The sequence below is a fragment of the Pinus tabuliformis genome, chromosome X, assembly GCF_031772625.1.
Source record: "Pinus tabuliformis cultivar Carrire ecotype Pingquan chromosome X, CPIR1, whole genome shotgun sequence".
NCBI classification, from domain to species: domain Eukaryota; kingdom Viridiplantae; phylum Streptophyta; class Pinopsida; order Pinales; family Pinaceae; genus Pinus; species Pinus tabuliformis.
The window spans coordinates 836,549,582-836,558,156 of NC_142308.1; the positions used below are offsets into that span (position 1 = coordinate 836,549,582).

The following is an 8,575-nucleotide window of genomic DNA, read 5'->3' on the forward strand; positions in this document are numbered from 1 at the left end:
ATATAGCGAGGGTTCGCTTTCTAGGGCAGAAAACCATAAATTAAACATAACTTATAGCGTTAGATCTCCGCCTAATGAACGACCCAGATTGACTATGAAATTACAAAATTTTACAAGGAAATTTTACATATATTGTTAGCTTCAGGGGCACTCCAAAAAATCTCAGCCTCCCATCCCTCAACCCCCCTTGCAGCGTACATTTTATGGGTGGCATTGCTGCCACATTGCAAACTAGGGTCCAATGTGGCGATATGTTACACAGAATTTTGTCACTGTCCCTTTACTCCCTATTCCATGATCTTGGAGGACCTCTTTAGTGAACCCTACATGCTTCCCCTTCATGAAGAAACTCCCATTGTGTCCCTCTTCATGAGCAGAACAATTCCCTTTTGCATCATTTCCAAAAAATCTTCTGTTTTTCCCAGTTTACAAGACTAGCGCTAATGACCTTTGTCCTCCTTTCACCGATATGCAGGGATTAACACTGTCCCTAGCACTGCCCAGAGCGACTGAGATTTGTTCCAGTCGCATTGATCCTCATTTGGAAAGTTTTTTAAATAAGGAGATGAAGCTTCCAGCTCTAGAAGCTTCGTAACGGATGTCTGGTAAATGGTTGAGCCGGATGGAGTTGAGGATGTCAGTTTGGGCTCCTTTTCCCTATAAGGATGGAACTACCTCAAGGGATAAGACCTTCTCCCATGGGAAGAGGATCCATCTCCCATCCATTCATGCTATATAAACCTCCCTTTTTCCAAAGCACAAGCTAGTGATAATGTTGGTGTGCTAGTGCTAATTAAGTTTGGAGTAAACAACAAACTATTCATAGTTGTGTGCGAGGGAGAAGTGTGAATTTGGTTTTGTGTGAAGCCTAAAGGGAAGAGCCTTAAAACTATCATGGTTAAGGCCATCATGGAATGCTAACAGAAGTGTGTGGGAACCTGGTTATGTTGGATGATAATAGAAACATCAAGACAATGGTTGTAATCTCTTCTTGATTTAATATATATTCAACTATTGATTGATTTCCTACATAATGTGTCATCTCACAGGTTTATGGCTTAATGTTTCTTGACTTGTTAAGAAGGTTGAATTACAATTTGTTTATTAGCATGGTTGTTGTTTGTTGTTGTTTACTTGTTTCAGGTGTTCGAAGAAGGAAACAGGAGATAGCTGAAGCGAGCAAGCAAGGTCATCACCAAACGAGATAAGCATACTAAGAGGTAGGCCCTCTTAATTGGTTCTAACCTAAGGAAATCTTCCATAGAATGTATCAGTTGTGGCTAGACCCATTATTGAGCTAGAGGAATTGTTTGCGTCTGCACTTATAATTTTACTTCACCACAAATTGGCGACTCCACCGAGGATCCAATCCTTCTATTTGTTTGATTGAGAATTTCATGGATTTGTGTGAACTTTTATAGTTTCACCATTTCCCTTTAGTTCTGTTTGATTTTCCTTGTTTACTACTTTGGGTCTAAAATTTACGGTAGCAAGTCTGGTCCCAACTTTTGAAATTTTTTATTCTTTTCTTTTCATCCTCGCTCAGCGCACTTATTTCGCTAACAGTTGCACTGACCCCCTTCTGGCACTTTTTTTTCAGTTAGGTAGTCACGCTGATGCCTGTAGGTGAAGATTAGGGTCCACCATAGATCTTGACTAGTGTGTCTTGCTCTCTTGATTTTTGCCTCTTAGTTTGCTCTAACTATGTTCCCCCTGACTAGAAAGCTTCATTTAGCTTGCTTTGTGTGCTTGCTTAGTTTAGCCCACCCTTTGATGTGTTAAGTATGGCCTTGTGTGAAGTTCTTTTTTATTTTTTCTTTGAATCCCTCGATTGGTGCTAGTTTTCAGTTAGGCAGTCACGCCGATCAGGCCATCATCGCTAGTTGTAGTACTGCTCAGTCGTACCGATGCTGCCTATTGGTGCTAGTAGTCAGTTAGGCAGTCGATCCAGTCTTTGAGTTAAGAAAAAAATAGAATTTCTTCCATTCCAGTGCTAGTGTGTCTTGACCCCCAGACTCTCTTCTTCCACCAGAAGTGACTACGATTCTTTGTTTGCTTCATTTCCAATTGAATGAGTGAAAGAGTCTCATTTGTTCTCTTATTTCGAGTGGCTCTTTTCTCATTCCGAGCATAGATTACATTGCTTGGTTTGTCGATTGAAGCATTTATGGGTTTGGTTTGTTTCATTCAGGGAAGAAGTTTCTTTTAGTTCCATTCGTCATGCTTTCGATTTGATGGATGCTTGTTTGTTTGGAATTGTGAATCTTGGTCTTGTTCAGATGGGAATCTTGGTCCTTTTCCTTCTTTTGGAAATGCTGGTGCTCCTTACATGGTGACGTTGGCCCTCCCTGGGTTAACCATTAGTCTACCTGTCTGGTTGTTTTCTACCTCGGCAGTCCCGAGCATCCCAACTCCTGTCCAAACGTCTCCTTCATTTGAATCACGTCATGATGATTTTAAAATTGACCCCTCACCTTCCTCCCCCATTTCTTCACCCTCCTCTTATACTTCACCTCATGAAAGTTTCAAATCTAGTAACCAGGAGGCTAAGAAGAAGAAGAAGAAGATGACGAAGAAGAAGTCAGATAAGCAAGAGGCTAACCATGCAACTATTACTCCAAATGCACTCCCTGTCGACAAACCTTTTGATCCTTCACGGAAGGTAAAATTCCCTTGCAGTTTGTGTAAGGGTGACCATCTCCTTTGAGACTATCTTGGCATTCCCAGAGTCTTAGAGGTATGGTCTCAAAACCTAAACTGACCATCCCCGTCGATCTCTAGAGATCATGTCGATGTTACGCATTCAACTAATGATGGTAAGAAGAAGGGAAAGATTAGATTCCCCTGTAGGTTATGTGAAGGAGAGAATCTTCTTCACCTTTGTCCTCTTATGGATAAATCTTCCAAAGTTTTGGAAAACATTGCAGGTCCTCAACCCCAACTTCCTATTGGTTATCAGAGGCTTTCTTCTAACCCTCTACTAGTTGGTAAAGAGATTGACTTGGATTCATCTCTTGTCCATCCTGCTCTTCCTGAGCATGACTCTCTTGTGTCTATTCTCAACTAACCATTGGTTGAAAAGAGTGTCAAATTAGTCCCATCACCAGTTGCTCACTCTATTCCGGGAGAGAGTGGTGATCATACTGCTCATGTTCTTCTTGTCTCCTCATATTCTCATGAATCGAAGAGTGACCCTCCCATCCCAGTTTTTCAAGAGAGTCCTTCTCCTATTCCTTTATAGCATGGGGGAAATCATATGATACCCCCACCAAGTAATTATGTTGTCTCTTTCGATTGGGGTCCATTGACTGCTTTCCGCCTCCCATCTTATGTGCCTTTCCAGATCACAGTACAAGCTTATAATATGGTAGTTCATGGAACTATATTAGATGAAGGCACATCTTTTAGCATCATGCCTTCTATTACTTGGCAAGCTTTGGGTTCCCCACAACTTGTACTTGTCACCCAGAATCTATTGGATTTCAACAGAGGAACTAGTCAACCCTTGGGGGTCCTCCCAAAGTTCCCTATTACTTTGGGAGGAAAGACCATCTATATAGATGTGATGGTAGTCCAAGGTCCCTTAGATTTCAATCTTCTCCTTGGACGTGACTATGTTTATGTCATGGGTGCTCTTGTTTCTTCGCTTTTCCGTGTGGTTTGTTTTCGACACAAAGGGAGAATAGTGACCATTGATCAATTGTCATTCATTGTTCCCCAGGTGCCTGCTTTGCAACCATCATCCCCTATCAGCTCTTTCTTTCAAGTAGTACCTTCCCCGCCACAGGTCAATTATGTGGCTACCTGTTCCATCTCCACATTTGCTGATGATCATGAAGATGGTATAGTACATTATCTACTGGGGGCATTGGAACTCGATCTGTCTATGGTACCAAATGACATGTATTCCTCCAGGAGCATGGTTCTTCCATCTCATGAAGACCTATTGGGAGACATGTTCTCGTATGGTTCATGAATAGATGTATGTGAGGATAGTTCCTGGTCTTGTGTCAACCTCATTAAAAAATGAAACAAGGAGTCATGAGGATGGTTCCTTGTCATGTGACAACCTCATTAAGAAATGAAACAAGGGATGAGAATAATTTTTTGTCTTGTGTCAAGCTCTTTAAAAAATGAAACAATGGTGTGAGCATAGTTCTTTGTCTTGTGTCAAGCTTGTTAAAAAATGAAACAAGGATATCGAGGATAGTTCTTTTACTGTGTCAACCTCATTAAAAAATGAAGCACCTCTGTTTTCAAAATCGAGTCTTTGATTAAGATCTCGTAAAATCATAGTCGAGTATTTCCAAGATCTTGAATGTGAACCTTCATTCCATCCACCTAGTTGACTGAAATGAAGCTTGGGGTGGCATGTATCTTGATTGAGTCATTATTCTGGGGGTATGCAAACTTATCTCAAGCATAGTTTTCGTTTCAAGCTTATGTAAACATGAAACATGAAACTAAATCCATGGTTCAAGCTTGTGTAAAAATGAACCCATGCTTGATTTACATCTCGTGATTTCCATTTTAATCATCTGATTTCTGCTAGATGAGCCTTGGTTGTTTTATTCCATCGCCACCATCTCTTTGGCCGATCATATGCTTTCACTTGGTTGTTTTCTCCTTTCTTGAGGAACCACAACAATGCGTGGTTTTATTAGCCAGCCTCTTGACCATTACATGTTTTGAGTAGTTCCTCCATTTTTGGAACCCGTTTCTACCCTTTATACCACTCATTCCTCTAGGAAAAGTCACCTTTAAGCTCTTTTTTGACTCGTAAAAGATGAAAAGATTGCTGAGTATTTTTCCCTTTTGACTTGTAGAAGAGAATAAAATGGGGGGTTCACTTTCAAGCTCTTTTTCGACTCTTTAAACACGAAAAGATAGTCGATCCCTTGTCATTTTGAACTCATGAACGGATGCCAAACATCGTGCACCTAATATACATTTACCCCTTTTTCAGGCTGGGGTGCACTAGTTACGAAAAAGGTACTCTTTGACTGAAATGGTCAAGAGGTTTTCTCAAGTATCATTTTCTACCTTTCCGGGCCCGAGAAACACAAATGTACAAAAAGGGACCATGTGGAGTTTTATTTTCCGTGTCTTTTTCAAACTCTCTAAACATGAAAAAGATACCGAGTTACACCTTTTTCGGACTCGTTAAAATACTAAATGACATTGGATTCGTCACCATGACGAACATGAGCTTATCCTTCCAAGGGCTCATTAAACTTACTAGGTCAGACTCATCTGAAGGATGAACTTACAGTGCAAGCATATACTATCCCCTTCAAGCTTGTGATTAAAAAATAATTGGGGTATTTGCCAGAAATGGTGGGGGAAAATTTGGAAATCTAATCAGTTGTGTCGGTAACTCACTCTTGGACATGACACTTTCTTCTTCATGTCGGGATGGGATATCCTCCTTTTATCATTGACCTTCCTGGGTTGGGCCGTTCATTTTTGCCTTGCATTTGATCTTTGCCATGTCATCATGACCACCGATCCTATGGATACAAAATCTACCAAACTTCCAGTCGTGTCACCGATATGTTCAAGAGTTGTACTTCTACAGTTACACTTACCCTTGATTCTATGTATCATCTAAAATCATTTTGCATCTGTTTGTCTTGTGTCGATGATGTGGGATACATTATGGCCCTCCTTTGACACATTCACTTCCTGTCGACTTCAGCTCATTATCCGGGAAGTTGACCGAGAGACTCCCTTCTAGGACCTTAGATCTTGCATGCCCTAATGGCAAGTTCTTCGCACTCGATAACAAATTCACATCATTGGCTTTCGATCGGATGATTTCACGGGTGTTCGACCTCGGTTCCTCTTTTCACATTCCATGAAGTGTGATGATAGTTCCTTGAGGACCATTTTCATTATTGGTGGTTTCTCTCTATTATGAATATAATTCATAACAAGTAAATAAATAAAATAAATATAAATATTAAATAATCAAAAATTGATTATGTTAAATAGTCATTAAGTTAAGTGAAAAGGCAGGTCTAAAAGACATTCCTAATCATGAAAGGTCACCTACTGAGGTATAAAAGCAGGGCCTCATTATAACATTCATATCACTTATACATTTTTATATATATTAATAAATTATTATTACAAATACCTCTTGTGTATTTTTATATTAAGTCTACAAGCTACCAGTTTTTATGCTTCAGTGGTATCAGAGCCATGGCACACAATATAGTCATGAGGGTTTCTGAACGTTGTTCACTGCACAATGTGCCATTACGTTCACATCCTGAATGCGTTAAACAATTTAGTAAAATTCAAGAAGAATTTCAGCATTTGGAAAAATCAATTGTAGAAGTTAAAGCATGTTGAGAGGAAAATGTGGAAGAAGAAACAAAAGAAGAATTTGATCAAAATGTTGATCTTAATGGCAATGCAATGGAGGATGAACATGATGATGGTGACATTATCGCTGCTTTGTAGGAAGTTGAGGAAGAAAATGAATTGATAAAAAATGATGATATCCTAGGTGATGCAATTCCTTCAGTTCAACAAACATATATGCAGAAGATGTGTTGTATGGTGCTTGGAGTAGAGTCCCATAGAAATTCTCATTTTTCAGGATCTCAGCCAATTTCATTGGACAAAGCACACCTACAACTCTTGAGGCAACAATATTATTATGCCACATGGAAAGCTGATGGAACTCGATATATGATGCTTATCACACGTGATGGATGTTACTTGATTGATAGGAAGTTCAACATTCGTAGGGTTCAACTCTGTTTACCTAAAAGAGGGGTGACACAGGGTTCTTTTTAATCTCATCACCTTACCTTACTGGATGGCAAAATGATAATTGACACTGTACCTAAAACACACGAGCAAAATAGATGATATTTGGTGTATGATTTGATAATGCTTAATCAACAATCTCAAGAGGTGGAAACTAATAGAGAATGAAATAATTGAACCTCAGACTCATGACATTAAAACGAATGCACTATATTGTTATGACATGGAAGCATTTCGGGCCAAAAGAAAAGATTTTTAGATGCTTTTAGCAGTTGGTAAAGTACTAAAGGATTTCAACCCAAGGGTCTCACATCAAGCAAATTGCCTTATATTTTAGGGTTGGGATGATCCATATGTTCCTCACACACATGATGGGCTTCTTAAATGTAAATATGCTCACATGAATTCAATGGATTTCCTTTTTGAGGTAGGAGATGAGAATCGACAATCAATGTATTTTTTTGACAAGGGAAGGAAATGAAAGCTAGAAGGAGCTTGTGTCAATTTTCTAGATGATGAAGACCCATCAAGATTTTATGGGAATATTATAGAGTGTTCTTGGAATGTAGATGAAGGAACAAGGTAGTATATGCGTGTTAGGCCAGATAAGCCTACTCCAAATGGATGGAATACATATTTAAAGTTGATGAGAAGCATAGAAGACGACATCAATCAAGATATTATATTAGTGGAAATTGTAGATATTATACGTCTACCATTGTATGTTGATTGAATAAAACAAGAAATGGCACGCATAAAGCATGATAAAGCAGTGGAATTGCCGCTCAAACAAACTGATGTTCCTTTAGAACTCATCTTATTGATGAAGGAAAAGGTGGTAAATTTTTCTTCAGTTTTAAGTGGATATGGTTCTAACAATTTTTTGTGTGAAGGTATAAGTAGAAATATTATCCCAAATTTAATAAAAAATTTAGGTAGTTTTGATCGAAAGAAGGCTCCTAATCGCCTTGTTGTTGATGAGGCTATCGAAAATGATAACTCTATTGTCTGTCTACATCTAGACACCATGGAAAAATTACAGTTCTTCCACAGAGATACAACTCTTATCAAGGGAAAGAAGAGAAAGGATACAATTTGTATCATTCTCATTGATGAGACATGAAGAGAGCCCAGGAATAGAATTAACAAAGTTGTACATTCCAATATGAGGGTTCGATTCAAGTGCCTGGATGGAAAGTACAACAAGCATGTGCATATCTTGCCTATTGATGATACCATAGAGGGTGTTACTAGAAATCTGTGCGATGCATCTTTAAAACCCTATTTCATAGAGGTTTATTCCCCATTAAAGCCAAACTAGAAAAACATTCCATGTTTTCCATCCTGGTTCATCCGATGTGACCCATGTGGTGCTCCTAATAGTCCATCTACCATAACCATGCTATTACATTCCACCGATCGAGCGTATGTTGGTGTGGGAGCAGGAGCATACAGACCATCAAGCATCGGGGTTAGCTGTCGAACCATTCAACAAGTTATCAATCTGAAACCCTGTAATGAACTATCATGCCCTCTCACTGTCAGTAGTTGGACCACAGTAATTGTTGGCTTGTTATGGCTGACCCTGGTTTGGAAGAGTTATTTAGCCAAACAAATCCTGCAGCTACCGGCCCTTTCGACAACAACCCGTAGAGCGCGGACTGAGGTCTCACCCGAGGTAGCAGGGGAGGGTGCTGGAACCAGGTTTCTGCACCCTAGGGATGTCTAGATGTGTACTGGAGGGTTCGCGCACTGGTCTATAGCTCCGTGCTTCTTGGCCTTTGCACTGATCCAG

At 39.6% G+C, this 8,575-nt stretch overlaps 1 pseudogene; it reads left to right on the forward strand.

Moving 5' to 3' along the window:
- Nucleotides 1-2,566: 2,566 nt before the first annotated feature.
- On the forward strand, nt 2,567-7,903 carry LOC149142348 (mRNA-capping enzyme subunit alpha-like; annotated as a pseudogene).
- The last annotated feature ends 672 nt before the right edge of the window (nt 7,904-8,575 follow it).